Genomic DNA, 27,719 nt, shown 5'->3' on the forward strand with positions numbered 1-27,719 from the left:
TTTAAAGTCAAGATTTTTTTAGGTGTGTAGCAAGAACTCCAAGCGAGATGGATAGGCAACACAGATGTGGCAAGGTGAGGTGCAGAATGCAGTACCTGGAGGTTTCTAATGGCAACCCACTCCAGTACTCTTGCCTGGAAAATTCCATGGATGGAGGAACCTCGTAGGTTACAGTCCATGGGTCACAAAGAGTTGGACACGACTGAGCAACTTTACTTACTTTACTTTCTGATTTAGAACATTAGAACGGAAGGCAATCATTTCTGCTAAAGTCCAATTATTTCTCTGTCCAGTATAAAGAACAGGAAAACATCAACGGTCATCTTCAAAACAAACAGGGTCTAATCACTAGGTGAAGTCTTTACGTTTTCTTTCTTAATTTTAAGAAAGTATGAATTTTTTACAGCACTACACAGTCAAGAAAAATATCTAATAGTGTTCTAAACAGTTAGGTCCAGCACTTAAGACACATTTAGTTTCCTAAATGTAAGTGCATTAAATGGCTTTATGAAACTGAAATTTTAAACTGTCCATTTGGATATTTTTGTGCAATTTTGTCCTCTTCTGCATAAGGACAAATAGTAATGTTGTTTGCTTCAATACAAAACAGAGTGAAAAGAGAACATATAAGTTGCCAAGCAAAATTACCATATTTCTTAAAATCACAATTTCTGTTCACACTGGAAAAGATTTATTTAGTGTGATTTTTAATCTGACTGTATTAACTAGAATCCTACTAAGCATTTTTCACCACTCAAAACAGAAAAAAATTGTGCATTTTCCCCTCCAAAGTACAAAGGTGAATGAATTGAAAGCAATTAGTTAAATAAGAAACAGCATCTTAATTACCTTTTCATCTTTGATGTATTGCAAAGTTCATTTCCTCCAACTCATGCAAAATCATTTTGGTGGCTTGAGAAGAGGCTGAAGGCAGAAGAAGCTCAATGAACTAAAACTATGATTCACATTCTCTTTTGACTTCCACAAAAGAAACAGTCAACAAGAAGCTACAAAATGAGACAAGCTATTGTCATTAACATGATATATTCCATTGCTAATCATCTGTGCCTGGTGAATGTGGTCTGGAGACATTCAGTGGAAATTCCAATGCCTACTATAGCACTTGAGATTAAAAGATGGTTTGTATTAAATAGGACTAAAGGAAATATATGTACCGAATTATGTAGAGTTATGCTAATCATTTAGCTGAAAAGAAAGCTGATCCTATTGGCTGAAAGATATGAATTATGTTGTAACAATGAAAGAAGCTATATGTCCAGTTTACTGGCATGGAAATCAATCTCATCAGTATAGAAACTACAGTAAGATATAAAGCAATGCCAAGCTAGTTAAAATAAAAACTTAACCAAAATGATAATGCAAATGGGAAAGTCATAGTCCTCTAATCTCTTCTTTTTTATAGGACTTTATTGACAAATGTTTCTTTTACCTAAAGGTGAAAATTTAAGTGATTGTAAGATCTCTAACAACATTTTGCCCTAGTATTCATTGACTGGTTAGTTAGCTTTATTTCTTACTTCCTATCAGTATTTTTCGGGCTTCCCTGATACCTCAGTTTGTTAAGAATCTGCCTGCAATACAGGAGACCCCGGTTCAATTTCTATGTCAGGAAGATCCCCTGGAGAAGGGATAGGCTACCCACTCCAGTATTCTGGCCTGGAGATATCCATGAACTATACAGTTCATGGGGTCTCAAAGAGTCGGACATGACTGAGCGACTCTCACTTTCACCAGTATTTTTCAACCAGACCTAACATGGAACTGTGGCAAACACATGAAGTGCTCGTATTCATTATTTCCATCATACTCACTGAAAAAGATTCTGCTGGGTGCTACAAGTCATTCACCTGTGTGAACAACTCTGCAAGTTGGTTGAAAGTTTCTAGCCAGATCTGCAACAGTAATATGGTTTGGCCAGCTGGGTTTCAGATCTAATAATTTCTGAGATTACTTTTTAAAAATGTTCTCAGAATCTCAACTTCTTGACCATACCTATGATGAAACAACTTGAAGGTAATGGGTAACATGAAAAATCTATGTATTTGTCATGATCTCATTCTTTCTAAATTACTTTATGAGGTAAAGTAAACATACTGGTTAAGATCATGGCAGTAATTTTAGTTCCAAGTGTCAATAATTTATTCAGAATATTCAAGAGTATCCCTGAAAGTTCAAATATGTTGAAAAGAATACAAAGGAGGATGAAAAACAATGAAAGTACAAAAGGAAAAGCAGAATATGAGAAACTAAAAACTAATAACAATGGTATTAAAATGGTTAACATTAGTTAAGCACTTACTATGTACCAGGCTTCATTCCTCTTTGTGGATTAATTTGTTTAATTCTCACAGTGACTCCATTTTCCAGATGAGGAAACTGAGGCAAAAGAGGCTAAATAAATTGCTTAAAGTTATATGACTAGAGAGTGGCAGACCCTAGACTTGAACCCAGGAAGTCTGGCTTCAAAGACCATGCCCCTTTCCACTGTGTCAGTATAGGGAGGAAATAATTATAGCAGTCTAATAGGGACTGTGTAAGAGTGGCACAAAGGTGCTGAGCACTGTGCTAAGTGTCTTGAAGGAGATCACTAATCCTAGTAACTCTAGTAAGTAGGAAATATTATTCTCATTTTGCAAGTGAGAAAAACAGAGACTTACACAGAACAAGAATAACATGGCCCAAATTATTCAATTTTTAAGTGGCAGCATTTGAGATTAACCTTCAGTTAGCCTAACCCCTTCAGAGTAACAGTAATAATTAGAATAATAAACAATAATATTTATGGAGTATTTCCTATGCAAGCAGGCCCAGTGCAAAGCACAGCTGAGCACACACCTATTCCAATTCATCCTCTCCTCTGTATTAAAGAATAAGAAATTGCTGTCTGGAGAGCTTCAGCAACCTTCCCAAAACACACAGGTAGTAATTGGTGGTGTCCCAATTACAATTCTGATGTGTCTGACTCTCAAGTCTGGAGATGCAACCATTACACTTTATTTTAGTGTATTTTTACCACAATACTGCTAAACTAGTTTAACATTTAAAGCATAACTGTTGCTATTAAGATAATGGATTGTCATAGTTGGTTCAGGAATTAAAGTCAGGGGGAATGGTTATGAGGTTGTCTGTTTTCTTGGGGATTCTCTCAGCCAATATTGTTTCTCTCACAGGGGAGCTGAGAGAATTCTGTGAATTAATATGAGTAAAGCATTTTGCTCACATTCTTAATTCTCTTCCCTTCCCTGTAAGAGAAGATGCTCTTTAATAGTAACTGAAAAATTATTTATTTTTTTTCTGTAGCTCTGGATAAGTAGAGCTGTACACTCTAGGTAAACACTATTTATTAGAAATATAATTCAAATTTCACATGTAATATTAAGTATTTTAGTATTCACAGATGAAATTAATGTTAATAATATGTTATTTAACCCAACATATCCAAAATATTTCCATTATAACATGTAATCAAGGCTTCCCTTGTGGCTCAGGGGTAAAGAATCTGCCTGCAATGCAGAAGCCACAGGAGACGCAGGTTTGATCTCTGAGTCAGGAAGATCCCCTGGAGGAGGACATGGCAACCCACTCCAGTATTCTTGCCTGGAGAATCCCATGGACAGAGGAGCCTAGTGGGCTATAGTCCACAGGGTCACAAAGAGTCGGACATGACTGAAGCGACTTAGCGCACATGCGTGCAACATGTAATCAATACAAAAATTAATGAGATATTTTACATTTTCTTGTATTAAGCCTTTGAAATTCAGTATGTACTTTAAATTTACACCATAATTCAATTCAGATTAGCCATATTTCAAGTACTCAATAGCCATATACAGCTAGTAGTTACCTTACTGGACAACAGTTTTAGAAATATACAACACCATAAAATACCACCTCAGCAACTGTGACTGACTTCAAAAAAACACCAAATAAAAACATCCAAGTACAGTTTTCAAGCATGATAGTTGGGGGGTAGGGGTAGGGGATGAGTTAATAATTCAGAAACCTTCAGGAGGCTATACGTCCTCTTCCCTGAAGAGAAGCATGGCTATATACTCCCAGATGTTTGCACACAATTTAAGGAGGTCCATGACCCCATGCTAAAGAATCTGCTTTAAGAGATTTATTTGAGAGGTGATTCAAGACAACCATTTCTAGAGACTGAGGAAGACGGAATTTGCCTACAACCTGGGGGATGACTCCCAGCTTTGCACAATATAATTTGAGAAAAGTAAAGCAGTTGCAGTCTTTGGCCCCTAAGGAGTTCATATACCACTTGGCAGACCTAAAGGATTCTCACAATAAATGCCTACAGGTATCATGGAGACAGAAATTACAAGGAGGCCCATGAGAACCAGGGATTTTTATCTAATATTTCACATTAAGTCAAGTAAAAAAACAGTATGATTCCACTCTTCTTAATTTCCTAAGAAGTTATTACCATATCATGAAAAACTTTGTTCTATTTTATTAGTCTTTTTTTATTCATACACAAGGACCTACGTTTGAGGTTTAAACTTTAGCATTCCAAATTCTCCCAAAATGTCAGAAGGATTCATTAATGGCCTGAACTTATTTAATTAGGCATCTAAATGATCAACTCCATGAACATTCTATGTAAGAAAGAGTTACAGAATTTTCCTTTTACTTTGGGCTCCTGCTCTCATTCTTCCTTGTCATTTATAACATCACTGAACTCACTCATCCATTTTTTGAATGAAATAACTCAAAATTCAAAATATTCTGAATCCTTATTTTTTATCCTTTTTAAAAATATAGGTACACAGTGTCATTTGATGCTGTTTTTCAAACTAGCTATCAAAATATTCTTATTCTTTCTCAGTAGCATCTCCCTCCATCAATTTCTTAATAATTTGACAGAATGAATGATTATTTCTAAGTGTAGAGGCACTATTGAGACTTTCACTGTTCACAAAGGACTTTATACCAACTGGAGCAATGCATTTTTCAGTGACTAAACGAGCATTAACTCAGGCACAATGTTTACTACCTTGGAGAAAAAAAAGTATTTAAGCCTCCCAGCCCATTCCTTTATATTTTTATTACACCTGTGACTTTGTGTCAGAGAGATATTTCCTTTTCCATTTTTAACATTTGTAAATAGTCCCAAAACTAGTATCTTTGACTTTCTTTTGAAAAATGATAAAATTTCTTTTTGAAAGCCTGTCATTTCCTTTACTATTTCCCTTATTTTTTCTAAGTATATTTCATTCCTTTCACCCTAGGAAATCTTTTGCCTATAAGTGTTTACAGCTGAACCTTTATGTACAACTCTTAAAAAAAGGAAGAATGTCATCAGCGAGGAAAGATTCTTTACTGTTAGAAATAATCATGTGTATGTGTATGTGTGTACTCATGCCCCAACCCTAAAAGTGGGCAATGCATGGTACATACCATTCAAAATCAGATATCACATCCTACCCACTTTCAACCCATCTCTCCTCTTGTAAAGGCTTGTAATGTTTTGAGACCAACAATGAGCTTTGAATCCAGATTAGAACAATCCATGGGGAAACCAGAACCAAAAAAGCTTCTGAAATTCCTGACTCTTCAGGTTTATTCTAGAGTTTTATCAGAATAGATCCATCACCACCTCTGAACTGATAGGAAGCTGTAAGACCCTTAACTTGTGCTTTTCCTTGCTGTCTGGCCTCTCACACTTGGGGATGCTCCAGAATTTCCCTATCTTTGGAGAAAGTGGTAACTTGAGAGTTACAGGTGGTGACAGATTATAAGAGGCTGGCAAACTCTTCCCTGAATACTCCTGGCTCCATGATCCCATGATACAAATCCTGGTCTTGTTACCCAGTGCTGTTCTCTGGATGATAAAATAATGTATCACTTCTTACAGCAGACATGCCATATGGTACTCATTACCTCTTCTCTCCTGAACAAAATGCCTGGAATTATAAAGCTTTTTTTTTCTTTGAGCTATAAAAGATAATAGAGGGTAGTTTGTACATTTGCTTAAAAAAATCATAGCAATCTCTGTTGAAAATTGTATATTTATAATCATCCCTTTAATGTAGAAAGTTTCTGAGGAAAACTCCTACCATGAGAATAGCATTAAGTAAACTGGCACTGCAGGAGTTTTTCTTTGGAAGTTTACCTTTTGTGAATGACAAAAATTTCCTAGGTGATCTTTCCCTTGACTATCAAATTCTTTTATCAAGAAAAACATGCCTCTACTTGTAGCTAGGGGCTTCCCTGGTGGTTCAGACAGTAAAGAATCTGCCTGCAATGCAGGAGACTGGGGTTCCATCCCTGGGTCAGGAAGATCCGTTGGAGAAGGGAATGGCTACCCACTTCGGTATTCTTGCCTGAAAAATCCCATGGACAGGGAAGCCTGGTGGGCTATAGTCCATGGGGTCACAAAGTGTCGGACATGACTGAGCAACTAACACACACACACTTGTAGCTAAATCTTAGACTCAAGAGAGGCCAAGACAAGTTTGAACTTTATGTTAGTTTCATCTTTGAAAAGGTAATGCTTTATGGAAGATAAAAGATTTAGCCTAAAGAGAAAGATTTGGGGATCAGACAGATCTGAGTTCATACTCCAGCCTTTATTTATGCAATTTGAAGCAAGAATCTTATTTATTATTTGACCCACAGTGTCCTTAGAGCAGAGCGTGGTATAATATAGGCCTAATAACACCTACCCAGCAGGAATGTTGTAGCAATTACAAAACACAGAGTACCCTGCCTAGCATGTTAAAAAGTAGCTAAATGACCTATCATTATTCTTCAATTTTATAATAATTACTTATTATAGAGAACAGACTCAATCATTTCATTGACATTATTCTCTTTTCCATAAATAAACTCTTTTCCCCTTAAAAATATTTCCTTTATTTTGTCAAGAAATATACCTGTTTTTCATTTGTGGCTTAAAAAAACCCATATAATTGGAATACATAAGATCAGAGTACATCATGAGAAATGCTGGACTGGAAGAAACACAAGCTGGAATCAAGATTGCCAGGAGAAATATCAATAACCTCAGATATGCAGATGACGCCACCCTTATGGCAGAAAGTGAAGAGGAACTAAAAAGCCTCCTGATGAAAGTGAAAGTAGAGAGTGAAAAAGTTGGCTTAAAGCTCAACATTCAGAAAACGAAGATCATGGCATCCGGTCCCATCACTTCATGGGAAATAGATGGAGAAACAGTGGAAACAGTGTCAGACTTTATTTGGGGGGGCTCCAAAATCACTGCAGATGGTGATTGCAGCCATGAAATTAAAAGATGCTTACTCCTTGGAAGAAAAGTTATGACCAACCTAGATAGCATATTCAAAAGCAGAGGCATTACTTTGCCAACTAAGGTCCGTCTAGTCAAGGCTATGGTTTTTCCAGTAGTCATGTATGGATGTGAGAGTTGGACTGTGAAGAAGGCTGAGCGCCGAAGAATTGATGCTTTTGAACTGTGGTGTTGGGGAAGACTCTTGAGAGTCCCTTGGACTGCAAGGAGATCCAACCAATCCATTCTGAAGGAGATCAGCCCTGGCTGTTCTCTGAAAGGAATGATGCTAAAGCTGAAACTCCAGTACTCTGGCTACCTCATGCGAAGAGTTGACTCATTGGAAAAGACTGTGATGCTGGGAGGGATTGGGGGCAGGAGAAGAAGGGGACGACAGAGGATGAGATGGCTGGATGGCATCACTGACTCGATGAACGAGAGTCTGAGTGAACTCTGGGAGTTGGTGATGGACAGGGAGGCCTGACATGCTGCGATTTATGGGGTCGCAAAGAGTTGGACACGACTGAGCGACTGAACTGAACTGAAAGCCTCTTTTTCTAAGTTAATCACTCAAAATACAGTAGAAATCAGAAACACTTGATAGTCACAACACTGCTCTCTGCACCTTGCATCTAACATGGGTTTTGCAACTTTATCCTCCTTAGAGGGTAAAGTTGAGCATCAGGAAATTTCAAGTAGGAATCTGGCAAAATCACTCCTTCTGTCACATTTGTCAGGCTCTTTCTCTGGCTTGCAGGTCAAAACACGCAGGCCCTGAGGGTTGCTCCACAATGCATATGTATAGATAGAAAAATAAGTGCTCTAATTCCTCACCGGAATGACCCAAGTTCTACCAATTAGGACCTGCAGTTTCCTGCTTCAGCAAAGAGGAAAACAGGATGGAATCTCATTGAGAGTGTTAAAATACAACTGCGCATAGTTCCTATGGTTATCAATTCACTCACTCTTTATTTTTCATACTAAACCTCACTCTTTGGGAAGTGTTATCTTTGCTAAGTTTTATACAAAATTGTCAGATTTTAGTATTCCATGGCAATTATTTTGTTCAGCAGAGATTCCTGAACTGAGCTTATTCTATATAGCCGTTTCACTTTAGCAACTTAGCCTGTAAAGGATGGGTTTATGCTATACTGAACACAGGAGAAGGTCCATGTAAACTAAGGGACAACACAAAACAATAACAATTCTGTGACTTTCTCTAATAAAGATAATAACCTTGTCCAAGTAAAAATTGTTTAACATACCTCTAGCCAAGGAGACCCTTCTCTCAGTGAAATATGTAACAAGTAATGACTAATGTTTATTTGTGATTTACTGTGGCTTAGGACTCTTTAAAGACTATAATATATAAATAATATTTAATAAAGTTAATTACAACAGAGCAGTTACTATGTGCCAGACACTGTTCCAAATGTTACCTCTATTAGCTTGTTAAGCAGGAGAGGTCAAGTAACTTGCCCTTGATCATATATCAAATAAATGACAGAGCTAGGATTCAAACCCTAAGCAGTCTGATTCCAGAAGCTTTGTTTTAAGCCATCAGCCTACATTTCCTTACTATATAATGATTACCTGCTTCTTACTATTTCAAAGCGGTAGTTAGGAATTTACATGTTAGAGATTAAGAAATAAGTAGCAAAGGAACGCATGTATAACTAGTGAAATGGTATGGATTGAACCAGTGTCAATTTTTTGATCTTGATATTATACAATAGTGTAAGATGCTAACATCAGAAGACTGGGGAAAGAGTACAAGGGACTTCCTTATACATTTCCTTGCAACTTCCTAAAAATCTATACTATTTCAATACAAAAAAGTTTTTAAAATCCTTCTGTCTAAACAACGGAACCTACATTTTGTGAAAAAAATGTTTTATTCTTTTAACATAAATATCCTCAATAATTGAAAAATACCTTATTGATGCCAACTTCAATACCAAAAAAAATAAAATTGTTAAACATATCCAATGTGTAAGGCATACTCCTGAAAATAAACACTGAGCTTACTATTTCTTTTGGAAATACAAGGGGTGGGAGGCGGAAATCTTTCTTATTAAAAGTATCCTTTAAAGCTCTATTCTTGTCAGTATATATTACTCATACTTAAGTTTTATTTTAATAAAAATAACTTTTATGTTATGTGATAAATGGAAAAGTCATAGCTAACTTTTTGTACCCCAAAATTTGAGTTATTCATCACATTCATTAATGCTATCACTGATAAACTTATCATCAGAACAAACTAGAGGAAATATGGCACTTGTATATTGTTTCCTTTTTTACTTACATAATCAATTTCAGATTCTCCCAAATACCTCTGTGAGAGCTGAAAGAGAAGGCAATGGCACCCCACTCTAGTACTCTTGCCTGGAAAATTCCATGGACGGAGGAGCCTGGTAGGCTGCAGTCCATGAGGTCAGGAAGAGTCAGACACGACTGAAGTGACATAGCAGCAGCAGCAAGGCAAATGCTGGCAATCTATTTAATGGAGAAAAGCTACCCAGTTCTTGATTTCTTATTTCTAGTAAAATAATGGTGATGGTGCTAGGGTTTGTGAATGATAATGTTAATAATACGTTTATTTGTATAAGGTTCTACTCCGGGAGTTGGTGATGAACAGGGAGGCCTGGCGTGCTGCGATTCATGGGGTCACAAAGAGTCAGACACGACTGAGCGACTGAACTGAACTACTTTAGGAGAAAGCAATGGCAACCCACTCCAGTACTCTTGCCTGGAAAATCCCACAGATGGAGGAGCCTGGTAGGCTGCAGTCCATGGGTCGCTGGGAGTCGGAGAGAACTGAGCAACTTCACTTTCACTTTTACGCATTGGAAAAGGAAATGGCAACCCACTCCAGTATTCTTGCCTGGAGAATCCCAGGGACAGGGGAGCCTGCTGGGCTGCCTCCTATGGGGTCACACAGAGTCGGACACGACTGAAGCGACTTAGCAGCAGCAGCAGCTACTTCTTTACCTGCTGTTTGGTTTTGGCCTAATCCTAGATGACATCATTAAGCATTTCAGTGCTTTGGGAAGCACTTTCCACCAGCTGGATTTCTAGCCAAACTTTTCAGCTAACAACTAAATACTACATAAGGTCTGTCACCCAGCCACCCCCATCACTGCTCCCCAGGGTTGATGGGGAACAGGCTGTGAGTCATGGAGGCAGTTGGTGGGGAGGTGGCAGCTCTACCCACCAATGATTATTTTTTAAAATAACTGAGGGCTCTTATTATACTTCAGCCCACAATTTCCTTACCTCTACCACAATCAAGCCAATGTGCACATCATTAGTTTTTTTACTTCTTTTCATGTTTTTAATTAGTTTTAGCAGGATTTTTGTTTTCAGCATTCTGATATCAAAGTAGAGGCAAAGGGAGAATGTGCAGGATAATTGGCCCAAGTTCCTTATCTCTCTAACAAACGCCAGGACTCCTGAATTGCACTATTTTCTGTGCTTCTTGATTCTGAAACAGATCATTATACTCTGCTAGATAAAGATGTAGTACAACAAATATTGCTTTTATGCTGGATAGGTTAAGTTCCAAGATCTAACTAGAAACACTCTCAGTTTGCCCTTGACAAATGGAAACATAAAAACTTGAATTCCTTTCCTAAGTTATCCTTTTGAGTTTGGGGACATGCACTAGGTATCTTGTTTATATATTCGGGAGTTCTTGATAGATAAGCCACTCAATCTGGTTATGACAGGCAATTCCTATCACTATCCCAGTTTTATTTACTTATTAAAAATAATGCAATGCAAATCCATTAAACTTAATATTTTTTAATCTCCATGGCTACTTGCTCCACCTCAGAAGTATCAATCTTTCAATTCACTCAAAGAGGCAGAAATCCAGAAAGCATTTGTCATTCATCATAACAAGTAGATATTGATTGAATATAATTAAATCTAAAGGTTATTATTATATTTCTCATATATTCTATCTTCATATAAGGGAATAATAACTAACTTAAACTTTGTATCTTTTTATGAAGGAAGGGCTGCTTATTTTTAAGTGGACTTATTTTTCATTTCAATCCTTCCCACTATCTTAATCATTGCTTTTATTTTTCCTTTTTGTCAGCAAGAGATCCCACCTTCTGTCTTCTTTAACTATAATTAGCCTCTCTGTTTGTTGAGGTTATTGTAGTTAATATTTCTAGTTTAATCTCTTGTAATGGTCTAAAACTACTAAAAATAAAGTTTAAAAATATGTGATACAACATCTCTTATTCTTTTGTCCTCTCAAATATATTGTTTAATAGTCTAATTTTCAAATTTACTCTACTTTCTACATACATTGTATCTAGCAGATACATGCTTAATTTTTAAAACTCTTTTAACTGAAAAAAAAATCACAAAGGATGCTGCTGCTGCTGCTAAGTCACTTCAGTCGTGTCCAACTCTGTGCGACCCCATAGATGGCACCCCACCAGGCTCCCCCGTCCCTGGGATTCTCCAGGCAAGAACACTGGAGTGGGTTGCCATTTCCTTCTCCAATGCAGGAAAGTGAAAAGTGAAAGTGAAGTCGCTCAGTCGCACCCGATGCCCCGCTGCCCCATGGACCACAGCCCACCAGGCTCCCCCGCCCATGGGATTTTCCAGGCAAGAGTACTGGAGTGGGGTGCCGTTATGATGCTAGTAAACATCAAAGACATACTCCTGTGGGAAACAAAGTCACAAAACAGGAGATGCATCCTGACTTTGGGGAAGGATAGATGAAGGGACAGTTTTGAAACAGAACACAAGCAACCATTTTTATTATCCATGTTACAATGAAGGTGTCAGAAGTCAGCAGGTATGAATTCAGAAGACAGTGAGATAAAAAAAATAAGAGAAATTAATTGTGAGAAGATAATATACTATATGAGAAGTATGAGGACTACCATTAGCCTGGCTGAGGAATAAGTGACATTTACCTTTTATTTCTCCCCTTCTATCTTCTATTAAGCATCTTTCTTTTTAATATAGCACTCTAGCGCACATGCATTCTCTCACATAGTAACACACACACACATACACATACATTTTCACCATAGGTGTTTCTGTACTTTCTGAATCGCCTTTATTTTTTAAAGTTTATTTCTAAGTATTTGTAGATTTACAGGAAGCTTCCAATAAACTACAGAGTGTTTCCATGTACTCTCCTCCCAATTTCTATCAACGGTTATATCTTGTGTAAAAAAGCACAGCATCTAAGTCAGGAAATTGATGTTGGTGAAATATACATCACTCTATGTCATTTGACTCATGCATAGATTCCTAAAACTACAATGGAAATCAAGATACAAAACTATTCTAGCACACACACAAAAAAAAATCTACTGGTGTCAATACAATCAGAGTGAAAACACCTTCCTTTAAGTCCCCTTTCCTCCTCCAATTATAATACAATTGTCTTAAATATTTCCTCTGCACATATTGTGATCCACATCAGACAGTTTTACTCTATGCTTAGATCATCCAACAGAATTTGGAAAACTCAAGAGTAAAAGAAAAGTCTATTATAGTTATCCATCTTTTGGCTCTTTCAATCTACCCATATTTGGCACTTCCTGCCTAATGTTCCAAGATTTCCTTCCTCTTTCAAAGACTTCTATTAGCTCTGACTTCAGGATAGGTCTGCTGGAGAACATTCTTTTCATTTTCCTTTATCTCACAATGCTTTCATTCCTGACAGAAATTTTTGTGTGATATAGAATTCAGGACTGACGATTCTTTTCTTTCAGTACTTGAAAATGTTGCACCACTCCCAGCCTCCATGGTTTCTGATGACAATCCAATGCCATTTGTGTTGTCATTTCGAAGGTTATTTCAGAGGTGAAACAACGAAGGTTTTTGTCTTTAGTTTTCTAAAGTTAATTATGATACGCCTTGACACGAATTTCTTTGGGTTTATACTGTTAAAGGTTTGTTCAACTTCCTTTTTTATTTTAACAGCTTTATTGAGATAGAATTCACATACCATAACATTCATCCATATAAACTGTTGGGGCTGGTGCACTGGGATGACCTGGAGGGATGGTGTGCAGGGGGAGGTGGGAGTGGGGTTTGGGATTGGGAATACATGTACATCCGTGGCAGATTCATGCTGATGTGTGGCAAAACCAATACAATACTGTAAAGTAAAAATAATAATAATAATAAATAAATTTTTTAATTGTAATAAATGATTTTTAATGTATTCACAGACTTGTGATCTTTCACCACATATAATTCCATCACCTCACAAAGGAACCTCAGACCTACTGACAGTCACTCCCCATCCTGTTCCCCCTTCCCCAGCCCAGGCAACCATTAATCTACTTTCTGTCTCTGTAGATGTGCCTTTTTGAACTAATGCTTTTGTTTTCTTTGGATAAATATTGAGAAGTAGAATTTTGAGGAGCCTCCATATTGTTTTCCATAGAAGCAACATAAATGCATACTTCCAACATGGTGCACAAGAGTTCCCTTTTCTCCACACCTTCAATAGCACGTGTTATCTCTTGTTTTTCTTAATAGTCATTTTAACAGGTATAAGGTTATATCTCATTGTGATTTTGATCTGCATTTCCCTGATGATGAGTGATTTTGAGCATCATTTCATGTGAATGTCGGGAAATTGTATATTCAGGTGCTCTGCTCATTTTTAACTCAGGTTTGTCTGGTTTTCTTTGATGTTGAATTATATGATTTCTTTTTATATTTTGGACATTAACCCCTTATCAAACATATGATTTGCAAATATTTCCTCCCATTCAGTAGGTTGCCTTTATGTTTCATTGATAGTTACCTTCACTGTGCAAAAGGTTTTAGCTTGATGTTTTCCCATTTTTAAATTTTTGCTTTTGTTGTCCTTGCCTAAGGAGACAGATTCCCACCCCACCCCAGCCCCCCCAAAAATATATATATGTATATATTGCTGCTGCTGCTGCTGCTAAGTCACTTCAGTCATGTCCGACTCTGTGACCCCATAGACGGCAGCCCACCAGGCTCCACTATCCCTGGGATTCTCCAGGCAAGAACACTGGAGTGCGCTGCCATTTCCTTCTCCAATGCATGAAAGTGAAAAGTGAAAGTGAAGTCGTTCAGTCATGTCCGACTCTTAGCGACCCCATGGACTGCAGCCTACCAGGCTCCTCCATCCATGGAATTTTCCAGGCAAGAGTACTAGAGTGGGATTCCATTGCCTACGCGTGGTCAAAGAGCTTACTGCTTCTGTTTTCTATAGACATATCTTTTGCCAAATTTTCTGAAGTTTTCTGTTAAATGAAGTTTTCTGTCATTTATTTGAATACCTTTTTACTTCCACCTTCCTTCCCTTCTCCTCTGGAACTCTGTTGACAAGAATGTTAGCTTAATTATTTTAGTCCCACAGGTCCTCAAAAGTCTATTTTTTTTAGTCTATTTTGGGTCCAACTGGGGACTTTTTTTTTTTTTGGCTACTTTCAGGTTTCCTGATTATTTCTTATTTCCCCTCCAATCTGCCATTGAACCCATCTTTTAATCTTGGTTATTCTTTTTTGACTCTAACATTTCCATTTGTTCCTATTTATATCTTCGATTATTTTGCTGAGACTTTTTATTTTTTCAGTTGTTTTAAGAATGCTCATAATTACTCATTGAAGTATTTTTATAACATGTGACTTGACAGATAATTTGAGTACCTATGTCATATTGAAGTTTCTTCCTGTTGACTTCCCTTTCTCATTCAAATTGTGATTATCCTTTTTCTTGGTATGATGTGTTTTTTGATTGCATAGTTGTATATCAATTGTATGTTCTAAAAATATTATATAAATTTGTTTTAGCAGGCCTCCTCTAACAATACAGGTTGGGGAACAGGGGCTGTAACTCATTACTCTCAAATGGGAGTGACATTCAAGTTCCCCTAGTCGAGGATGAAAGTCTTGACTCCTAATTAGTCTTTCATGGGTGGAGGGATGAGAGGAACCTCATTATAGCTGGATGAAGTTGGAGATCTAGGCTCCCCACTCAGCCTCTGCTGAGCCTTTGCTGGTAAGGGTGGAAGTGGGATTATTATGGGATTACAGTTTTCCCATGGTGACTTGGTAAAGTAGAGTGGCCACTGTCTAAAAAGTTTTCTGTCTCAATAGGATGCTCCTTTTCTGGTCCTTTGGTTAGAAACAGGAAGCTTTCCTTGGGGCCTTTTTGTCTGCTCACAGTGACAGTTCCAGGTTGTCTGCTTCTCCAGCACTCACCCTGAGATACATCTGCAAAAAGATAATCCATGTTTCCATGTTGCACCTCAGGTCTCCAGGACCACAGGGAACTGATCTTCTCTCCACTTTCAGAGCCTTATGTTTGTTTTATATTTAAGGTTCAGGATTTTAGCTGTACTTAGTGGGAGGAATGGGGAAAAATATATCTACTCTATCTTGGTCCAGAACTGGAAGCCCACTGTTACTTTTTGAGATCTGCATATAGCTAGCTGTTCACTAATAGAGTAAAAATTTTCTTCATCTGGATAAACTTAGTGTTTCAGTTCCTATTACTGAAGAAAGAAATAATGACTCTTTATTACCAAAAACAGAGGTTAAAGCGACTGCCTGCAACGCGGGAGACCCGGGTTTGATCCCTGAGTCGGGAAGATCCCCTGGAGAAGGAAATGGCAACCCACTCCAGTATTCTTGCCTGGAGAATCCCATGGACAGAGGAGCCTGGTGGGCTACAGTCCACGGGTCGCAAAGAGTAGGACACGACTGAGGGACTTCACTTCACTTCACTTCATTTTAAAAAGGAAACCTCAAAAACTGAAAATAAAGCAACACCTAAGTGAATTTCCTTCTTAGAGTATAATTTTAGGTGCTAGTCAATGGAGGAGATTACTCATTCACACTAAATAGACAACCATGAAACACTAACTCATTCAAAATTCAGTCCTCAACCCTAGCATGTGGAAATTAAAATTGAGTCTCATGAGCTATTTCAGGTGTGGATTACATTTTTTAAATTGTTTTTCAAATTTATTTTAAACTAAAAAACAAAATAAGTTCAGCCATTTAACCCACCCCTGCACCCTCTGCCTCTGGCACCCACCAATCTCTTCTCTGTATCTACAAAGCTTGATTATCTATCTATCTATCTATATATTATTGATTAAATATATATAGAGAGAGACAGTATATATATACAACAGATGATATTAAATATATAACATATAAATTTGACATAAGAAAGATCACACAGTATTTGTCTTTTTCTAATTTATTCCACTTAGCATAATGCTCTCAAGGACCATTCACTTTCTCACAAATGGCAACGTATCATTCTTTTTATGGCTGAATAATATTCCATTATATACACATCTATCTTTTCTTCTTTATTCATTTACCATTGATAGACACTTACATTGTTTCCATATCTTGGCTACTGTAAATAATACTGCAATGAACATTCTGGGTGCAGATATCAATTCGAGTCAGTGTTTTGTTTTCTTTGGCTAAATACCAGAGTTGGGATTGCTGGATCATATGGTACTTCTATTTTTTGAGGAACCTCCATACTGTTTTCCATAGCACCTGCATGAATTTCCACCAAGAATGCACATGCGCTTCCTTTTCTCTACCTCCCTGTCAACATGTGGTATTTCTAATATTTTTGATAACAGCTCTTCTAACAGGTATGAAGTAAAAGTTAACTGTAGTTTTGATCTGCATTTCCCTGATAATTAATGATGGAAAGCATATTTTCATACACCTGTCAGCCATATGTATGTCTTCTTTAGAAGAAATGGCTATTTAGATCTGTCCATTTTTAAATCAGATAGTCTAATTTCTTGTATTGAGTTCTACGAGTTCTTTATATATTTTGCCTATTGGCCCCTTATCAGATATATGATTTGCAAATAGTGATTTTTTTTTCTCATTTAGTAGGTTGTATTTTCATTTCAGGGATGCTTTCTCTTGCTGTACAAAAGGTTTTTAGTTTGATGCAGTCCCACTCGTTTATTTTGCTGTCTTTCCTTTCTGTATCAGATTTAAAAAGTCATTACCAAGACTGATGTCAAAGAGTTTATAACCTCTGTTTTCTTCTAGGAGTTTTATGGTTTCAGGTCTTTAATCCATTTTGATTTAATGTTCATATGCAAACTACCACACAATTGCACTCATCTCACATGCTAGTAAAGTAATGCTCAAAATTCTCGAAGCCAAGCTTCAGAAATACATGAACCGTGAACTTCCTGATGTTCAAGCTGGTTTTAGAAAAGGCAGAGGAACCAGAGATCAAATTGACAATGCCGCTGGATCATGGAAAAAGCAAGAGAGTTCCAGAAAAACATCTATTGTTACTTTATTGACTATGCCAAAGCCTTTGACTATCTGGATCACAATAAACTGTAGAAAATTCTGAAAGAGATGGGAATACCAGACCACCTCACCTGCCTCTTGAGAAATCTGTATGCAGGTCAGGAAGCAACAGTTAGAACTGGATATGGAACAACACACTGATTCCAAACTGGGAAAGGAGTGCATCAAGGCTGTATATGGTCACCCGGCTCATTTAACTTATATGCAGAGTACATTATGAGAAATGCTGGACTGGAAGAAACACAAGCTAGAATCAAGATTGCTGGGAGAAATATAAATAACCTCAGATATGCAGATGACACCACTCTTATGGCAGAAAGTGAAGAGGAACTAAAGTGCCTCTTGATGAAAGTGAAAAAGGAGAGTGAAAACATTGGCTTAAAGCTCAACATTCAGAAAACGAAGATCATGGCATCCAGTCCCATCACTTCATGGGAAATAGAAGGGGAAACAGTGGAAATAGTGTCAGACTTTCTTTTGGGGGGCTCCAAAATCAATGCAGATGGTGAGTGCAGCCATGAAATTAAAAGACACTTACTCCGTGGAAGAAAAGTTATGACCAACCTAGATAGCATATTCAAAAGCAGAGACATTACCTTGCCGACTAAGGTCCGTCTATTAAAGGCTATGGCTTTTCCTGTGGTCATGTATGGATGTGAGAGTTGGACTGTGAAGAAGGCTGAGCACCAAAGAATTGATGCTTTTGAACTGTGGTGTTGGAGAAGACTCTTGAGAGTCCCTTGGACTGCAAGGAGATCCAACCAGTTCATTCTGAAGGAGATCAGCCCTGGCTGTTCTTTGGAAGGAATGATGCTAAAGCTGAAACTCCAGTACTTTGGCCACCTCATGTGAACAGTTGACTCATTGGAAAAGACTGTGATGCTGGGAGGGATTGAGGGCAGGAGGAGAAGGGGACGACAGAGGATGAGATGGCTGGATGGCATCACAGACTCAATGGACGTGAGTCTGAGTGAACTCCGGGAGTTGGTGATGGACAGGGAGGCCTGGTGTGCTGAGATTCATGGGGTCGCAAAGAGTCGGACACGACTGAACGCCTGAACTGAACTGAACTGATGTGATGTAACATAATGGTCCAGTTTCATTCTTCTGCATGTGGCTATCCAATTTACCAACACTGTTTCAGTCAGTTCAGTTATTCAGTCATGTCCGACACTTTGCGACACCAGAACTGCAGTATGCCAGGCTTCCCTGTCTATTACCAACTCCCAGAACTTGCTCAAAATCATACCTATTGAGTCGGTGATGCCATCCAACCATCTCATCATCTGTCATCCCATTCTCCTCCTGCCTTCAATCTTTTCCAGCATCAGGGTTTTTTCCAAGGAGTCAGTTCTTCATATCAGGAGGCCAAAGTTTTGAAGTTTCAGCTTCAGCATCAGTCCTTCCAATGAATATTTAGGACTGATTTCATTTAGGATGGACTGATTAGATCTCCTTACTGTCCAAGGTATTCTCAAGAGTCTTCTCCAACACTACAGTTCAAAAGCATCAATTCTTCGGTGCTCAACTTTCTTTATAGTCCAACTCTCACATTCATACATGACCACTGGAAAAACCATAGCTTTGATAGATGGACCTTTGTTGGCAAAGTAATGTCTCTGCTTTTGAATATGCTGTCTAGGTTGGTCATAACTTTCCTTCCAAGGAGCAAGCACCTTTTAAATTCATGGCTGCAGTCACCATCTGCAGTGATTTTCGAGCCCCCCCAAAAAAGTCTGTCACTGTTTCCATTTTTTCCCATCTATTTGCCATGAAGTGATGGGACCAGATGCCATGATCTTAGTTTTCTGAATGTTGAGTTTTAAGCCAATTTTTTCACTCTCCTCTTTCACTTTCATCAAGAGGTTCTTTAGTTCTTCCTCTCTTTCTGCCATAAGGGTAGTGTCATTTGTGTATCTAACGTTATTGATATTTCTCCCAGTAATCTTGATTCCAGCCTGCGCTTCACCCAGCCCAGCATTTCACATGATGCAATCTGCATAGAAGTTAAATAAGCAGGGTGACAATATACAGCCTTGATGCACTCCTTTCCCAGTTTGGAACCAGTCTGTTGTTCCATGTCCAGTTCTAACTGTTGCTTCTTGACCTGCAAACAGATTTCTCAAGAGGCAGGTCAGGTGGTCTGGTATTTCCTTCTCTTTAAGAATACTCCACAGTTTATTGTGATCCACACAGTCAAAGGCTTTGGGGTAGTCAATAAAGCAGAAGTAGATGTTTTTCTGTAACGCTCTTGCTTTCTGGGCAATCCAACAGATGTTGGCAATTTGATTTCTGGTTCCTCTGCCTTTTCTAAATCAAGCCTGAACATCTGGAAGTTCATGGTTCATGTACCATTTAGGCCTGGCTTGGAGAATTTTGAGCATTACTTTGCTAGTGTGTGAGATGAGTGCAGTTGTGGTAGTTTAAACATTCTTTGGCATTGCCTTTCTTTGGGATTGGAATGAAAACTGACCTTTTCCAGTCCTGTGGCCACTGCTGAGTTTTTCAAATTTGCTGACATATTGAATGCAGCACTTCCACAGCATCTTCTTTTAGGTTCTGAAATAGCTCAACTGGAATTCCATTACCTCCACTAGCTTTGTTCATAGTGATGCTTCCTAAGGCCCACTTGACTTTGCATTCCAGGATGTCTGGCTCTAGGTGGGTGATCACATCATCGTGGTTATCTGGGTCATGAAGATCTTTTTTGTATAGTTCTTCTGTATATTCTCGTCACCTCTTCTGCTTCTGTTAGGTCCATACCATTTCTGTCCTTTATTGTGCTCATCTTTGCATGAAATGTTTCCTCGGTATCTCTAATTTTCTTGAAGGGATCTCATCTTTCCCATTCTATTGTTTTCTTTTATTTCTTTGCACTGATTACTGATGAAGGCTTTCATATCTTGCCTTGCTATTATTTGGAACTCTGCATTCAAATGAGTATATCTTTCCTTTTCTCCTTTGCCTTTCACTTCTCTTCTTTTTACAGCTATTTGTAAGGCCTCTTCAGACACCATTTTGCCTTTCCGCATGTTTTTTCTTGGGGATTGTCTTGCTCCCTCTCTCCTGTACAATGTCATGACCCTCCATCCATAGTTCTTCAGGTGCTTTGTCTGTCAGATATAATCCCTTGATCTATTTCTCACTTCCACTGTATAATCGTAAGGGATTTGATTTAGGTCATACCTGAATGGTCTAGTGGTTTTCCCTACTTTCCTCAATTTAAGTCTGAACTTGGCAATAAGGAGTTCATGATCTCAGCCACAGTCAGGTCCCAATCTTGTTTTTGCTGACTGTTTAGAGCTTCTCCATCTTTGGCTGCAAAGAATATAATCAACCTGATTTCCGTATTTACCATCTGGTGATGTCCATGTGTAGAGTCTTCTCTTGTGTTGTTGGAAGAGGGTGTTTGCTATAACCAATGAGTTCTCTTGGCAAAACTCTGTTAGCCTTTGCCCTGCTTCACTTTGCACTCCAAGGCCAAATTTGCCTGCTACTCCCGGTATCTCTTGACTTCCTACATTTGCATTCCAATCCCCTATGATGAAAAGGACATCTTTCTGGGGTGTTAGCTCTAGATATGTTCACCTATATCCATTTTATTGAGAATTTATATCATAAATGGGTGTTAAATCTTGTCAAATTTTTCTTTTTCTGCATCTTTTGAGATAATGGGCTTCCCTGGTGACTCAGACGGCAAAAGAATGTGCCTGCAATGTGGAAGACCTGGGTTTGATCCCTGGATTGGGAAGATCCCCTGGAGGAGGGAATGGCAACCCACTCCAGTATCCTTGCCTGGAGAATCCCCATGGACACAGGAGCCTGGCAGGCTACAGTCCATGAGATAATGAAATAATTTTTATACTTCATTTTGTTAAAGTGGTTTACCACATTGACTGATTTGTGAATGTTGAACCATTCTTGCATCTCTGGAATAATCCCATATGGTCATGGTGCATAATCTTTTAATGGATTACAGGTATTTTGTTTTTTGCATCTATGTTCATCAAGGATACTGCCCATAATTTTCTTTGTCTTTCTTTCTTTGTTTTGGAGATCTGGTAATACTGGCCTCATAAAATGAGTTTGGAAATGTTCCATCCAGGTCTATTTTTTAAAAGAGTATAATAAATCTTCTTTGAATATTTGGTAGAATTCAACAGTGAAGTGGCAGACTCCTAATCACTCAATTTTTGAGAGATTTTTGATTACTGACTGAATCTCTATACAGAGTAATTGACTTGTTCCAGTGTTCTCTTTCATCATGAATCAGTTTTAGTAGGTTGTATGTTTCTAGAAATGTATCCACTTCTTCCGATTGTCCATTTGTTACTATTTAATTGTTTATAGCTGTCTCTTATGATCCTTTGTATTTCTTTGATCTCTGTTGTAACATCTTCTCTTTCATTTCTGATTTAATTGGAATTCTCTCCCTTTTTTCCTTCATAAGTTTAGCTACAGATTTGTTGATTTTATCTTTTCAAAGAACTAGCTCTTTTTCAGTTTAACTGATCTTTTCAATCTCAATTTATTTCTGCTCTGTTCTTTGTTATTTCTTTCATTCTACTAACTTGAGTTTCATATGCTTTCTTCTAGTTCCTTGAGATGTAAAATTAAATGGACATTTTCCTTGTTTCTTGAGTTAGGTGTTAGGTTTCTCGAGTTCTATTACTCTGAACTCCCCTCTTAGAACTGGTTTTGCTGCATCCCATAAATTTTGATATATTTCATTTTTATTTTCACTTGTCATAGGTATTTTATTTCTCCTTTGATGTCTTCTCTAACTCACTGGTTATTTAGTAGCAAGTTTTTTCATCTCCTCGTATTTGTGCATTTTCCAATTTTTTCATGTAATTAATTTATAGTTCAATACCACTATGGTTGGGAAAGAAATGTGGTATAATTTAAATGCTTTTAAATTTACTTCTACTTGTTTTGTGGCCTCATACACGATCTCTTAGAAAATGTTTCTTGGACACTTAACAAGAATGTATATTCTGTTGCTTTTGGATGTAATGTTCTATAAATATCTATTAAGTCCTCAATCTTGACATTTAGAAATTAAAATGCAATCTCATGAACTGATTCATCTATGGATTACATTTTTATATTTAGGTGGGAGAAGAATTTTAGGACCACAATCTGAGGGAGAGAGAAGTTATAATTGGCAAAGATTTTGACAAAGTTTATTGCTTTCATTGCCTCTGTGGCCAGGAGAAACTGATGATAGCATTCATTTCACATCTTCAAAACTCCAAAGGATCTCTTTCACCTATGACCTTAGTAACATAATTTCTGCCAGGGCCACTGGATAATAGCTGAACTTTTTATAATGTTTACCATGTTTGCAGATGATTACCCCAACTCTTTTATCTCTGTGTTTATGACTACAGGTTGTTGTCCCAGAGATAAAAATGTAACAGGAATGCTATGAAGGATAGGAAAAGGACATGGTCATCAGCCCAGGTAAAATGAAAACAAGTAGTTTACCTGAGACTCTTACTCCAAGAGCAAACAAATAAAGAAAATTTCCTTTTTATGCATACTGAGGACATAATCAACTTTATGAGGTGAAATGTAATATCTCCCCAATCTCATAACCATATACAATCCCCAGAAAGCTACAAGCACAAGCTTACCCTTTTTCAGTGTGAAAGAAGATGAGAAATACACAAAGGGAGAGTGAAAAAACATAACTATAACCACAGGAAAAGATTAATATGGATAAAGACTATTCTAGAAACAACAATTTGGTTTAAACCTTCTCCTATTCTCCTTCACCTGTGTATGTTATGCTTCCTGAAATGAGATAAGTGTCTTTTAATTTCAAAAGTGTATCTTGTGAATTCTGCAAATAATTGTTACCATGGAGCTCTAAGTATCCCATAGAAAGCTAATACGTTCTTGGGGCTAATGCTGTTTTGGCATTTAATGTGTTTACTACTGCAACAGAGAAACCTGGAAGGAAAAAAACTGCCTCAGTTTCCAATTATTCCCTTTTAAATGCATTGGTGTTTCTACTTTATCTGAAGAACTGTGTTAAAAAAGGTTCATAGATAAGGAAAAAAATTTAATGATTTTTAATAGTATTTATTTAGATATATGCTGTGCAAATCTGAGTGCGCTAAAATAAAAGAGATACATAACTAAACAAATATGAAGTTAAGATAAAAGAACTTTCCATTATGCAGTTTGTTGCTGAAAGTCTCAAGAAAAAAAATGTAACAGAACATACTGATTTTAAATTGCCTATAACACCTTTTATCTGAAGATTTTAAAGTATGTTACAAATTTATCTATCCCACAAATAATCATGGGTAGGAGGAGGAAAAAAAGAGAAAAATAGATTTAGATCCAGAACATTTGCCCCTTTCCTATAATATTACCATTTCTTGGATCACACAGCAGAAATGTGATTAGCGTCAAGAAAAAAAAAAAAAATCCCCCAAAAGATTACTGTGTTGAAGAGTAAAAGGTGATGACAGCTATTTTATAATGGGAACTTGAGGGCAAAAAACATGAATTTTTAAAGCAACTGTATCAGAAATCTAACTACTTAACCAAACTTCTCTGTACCTTTATTATTCTTACAGAAACTGATAATGTTTGTGTCTTAAATTGCAATACCTTGTTCTACAGTTTAAAAAGAATTCTCTAATACTTTCTTACTTAATCCTGAGAACAATTGACGTGGTATATGAGCAGCTTATTATCTTCACTGTGTGCTCAGTCACATCAGATCCTTTGCTGTCCCATGGACTATAGCCCACCAGGTTCCTCTGTTCATGGAATTTCAGCAGGCAAGAATATTTCCTACTCCAGGGGATCGCCTCAGGATCGAACATACGTCACTTGAGTTTCCTGCATTGGCAGGCAGATTCTTTACCACTAGCACCACCTGGGAAGACCATTATCTTCATTGGAAGAATAGAAAAATTAAGAGTTTAAAGGAGCTATATCACTTGCCTAGAAACACATAACTAACCCTAAGTGAAAATTAGAATTTTATGTTCTACTCAGTAGAACATAACTGTGAACATAGGTTTGGGAACCAGGCTACCTAAGTTCAGCTTTCAACTCTGCCACTTGATGAATCACCTTTGACAAGTTACTGAATATCTCAGTACCTCAGTTTCCTCATATAAAAAGTAAGTATCATGATCCTACAAGCTGAAAGGATTGCTACAAAGGTTAAATTTAAAATGTATAAAGCAGAATGTAGCATATGGTAAATATTTAGAGAAGTTACCACTTTTTATATTCTAGTAACTCATTTCTCCAAGCCAGGCTTCAGCAATACATGAACCGTGAACTTCCTGATGTTCAAGCTGGTTTTAGAAAAGGCAGAGGAACCAGATATCAAATTGACAACATCCGCTGGATCATGGAAAAAGCAAGAGAGTTCCAGAAAAACATCTATTTCTGCTTTATTGACTATGCCAAAGCCTTTGACTGTGTGGATCACAATAAACTGTGGGAAATTCTGAAAGAGATGGGAATACCACCTCACCTGCCTCTTGAGAAATCTGTATGCAGGCCAGGAAGCAACAGTTAGAACTGGACATGGAACAACAGACTGGTTCCAAATAGGAAAAGGAGTACGTCAAGGCTGTATATGGTCACCCTGCTTATATAACTTCTATGCAGAGTACATCATGAGAAACGCTGGACTGGAAGAAACACAAGCTGGAATCAAGATTGCCGGGAGAAATATCAATAACCTGAGATGTGCAGATGACACCACCCTTATGGCAGAAAGTGAAGAGGAACTAAAAAGCCTCTTGATGAAAGTGAAAGAGGAGAGTGAAAAAGTTGGCTTAAAGCTCAACATTCAGAAAACGAAGATCATGGCATCTGGTCCCATCACTTCATGGGAAATAGATGGGGAAACAGTGGAAACAGTGTCAGACTTTATTTGGGGGGGCTCCAAAATCACTGCAGATGGTGAGTGCAGCCATGAAATTAAAAGACGCTTACTCCTTGGAAGAAAAGTTATGACCAACTTAGATAGCATATTCAAAAGCAGAGACATTACTTTGCCAACTAAGGTCTGTCTAGTCAAGGATATGGTTTTTCCAGTAGTCATGTATGGATGTGAGAGTTGGACTGTGAAGAAGGCTGAGTGCCGAAGAATTGATGCTTTTGAACTGTGGTATTGGAGAAGACTCTTGAGAGTCCCTTGGACTGCAAGAAGATCCAACCAGTCCATTCTGAAGGAGATCAGCCCTGGCTGTTCTTTGGAAGGAATGAAGCTAAAGCTGAAACTCCAGTACTTTGGCCACCTCATGCGAAGAGTTGACTCACTGGAAAAGACTTTGATGCTGGGAGGGATTGGGGGAAGGAGGAGAAGGGGACGACAGAGGATGAGATGGCTGGATGGCATCACTGACTCGATGGACGCGAGTCTGAGTGAACTCAGGCGGTTGGTGATGGACAGGGAGGCCTGGCGTGCTGCAATTCATGGGGTGGCAAAGAGTCGGACACGACTGAGCAACTGAACTGAACTGAACTGAACTGAATTGATTTCTACTCTAGATTTTTTTAGTCTCATGTCTGTGGTATCCCAAATCCCTTATAAAGGGCACAGTCTTACTTACTCATGGCCCAAGCTTTGGGAAGCCACTGATGGATGATGGATTAGACAAGGATAAAGACACCTGACATAAATATACCAAGTCTGTTGCACACAGATGAGCTGGGCCTATCTCATTCTCATACAATTTGAATTCTGGAAATGGGGAACAGATTAAGTTATTTGAAGATAAGCCAATTTTTTTTTTAATATCATGAAGAGAAGAAGTAGAGCTAGAATTCTGAGGAATAAAAAGGAAAGAGTATAAAGCTTATCTTCTTGGTTCCTAACTTCTTACTTCCATTCTACTTGAAGTTTTAAAATACTTTCCAGTATGCTTTTTCAAGGGTTTCCTAGGTGGCTCAGTGGTAAAGAATCTATCTGCCCATACAGGAGCCACAAGAGACATAGGTTCAGTCCCTGTGTCAGGAAGATTCCCTGGAGAAAGAAATGGTAACCCACTCTAGTATTCTTGCCAGGGTAATCCCATGGACAAAAGAGCCTGGCAAGCTACAGTCCATAGGGTCACAAAAAGTTGGACATGACTGAGCACACACACATATGCTTTTCCAGTGGCATGTGAGTCAAGTGTGGCCTTGACCTTAGTCCTTGTAAGACGTTTGAAGCCAGCTACTCTCTTTGGTAGTATGTATGTTTTCCTAGGTCTGCTCCATTTATCTCTCTCATCTTCTGATGTCATTATTTCCATTTTATTTACTGTATACTTTTTACTTCTGAATCATAACTTCTGTCACTTCATAACTCCATCTTGTTTCAAAAGTACCAAAAACTTTGTGTCTTATTACCCATTCACTTATTGAAGGAAAGAATGAATTAATTTATATGAATGTTTATTGAGAGCAACTCGCTCTTATATAAGGATACTGAGAAAGATCCCCTATCCTTCCTCTCATGATCCCTCACCTGGACCCTAAAAGATATAAGACTTTTGTCCGGTTACATACTTTGTTTTTACAATGAAACTTAGCTTATAAGAGCCACTGGGAGAATAAATTTTTGTCTTCTACAAAGTTATGAGTGCTTTCCTGAGGGCAGATTTTGAAAAGTGAATGACATCAGAGATCCAAAGAAGAAGACAGAATTGTGGAGGAGAGAACTACTATGAGAGACAATAAGCTGAAGGCCCTTCAAGTCACCGTATACTTGCTGATCCTCATCCTCCATCATGTGTGGCTAAGTGAGGAAACTGTCTTCCATTCAGCTGTGTGTATCCAGTTTTTTATTTTTTGGTTGCTAGGGCAGAAATGTGTTATTACTTTATAAAATATAATTTAGCAAGGAATAATCTTGGTATTAGAAGTTCAGTGTTACAGAACAATAATCATTGAGAAAAATCTATTTTGGCAAATTCAAAGGCTCTGCAGTAAGTATTCATAAATATTTTCCTACTCAAAATATTTGCTATTGCATGAAAAAATGAACCACTCAAGTGCAGGGGTCTCTACAGGGAATCAGGAAAGTCAAGTCAGGCCGTGTGGACTATAAATTATGAATTATTTATTATTAC

Source organism: Capra hircus, chromosome 8 (assembly GCF_001704415.2).
Source record: "Capra hircus breed San Clemente chromosome 8, ASM170441v1, whole genome shotgun sequence".
Classification (NCBI taxonomy): Eukaryota; Metazoa; Chordata; class Mammalia; order Artiodactyla; family Bovidae; genus Capra; species Capra hircus.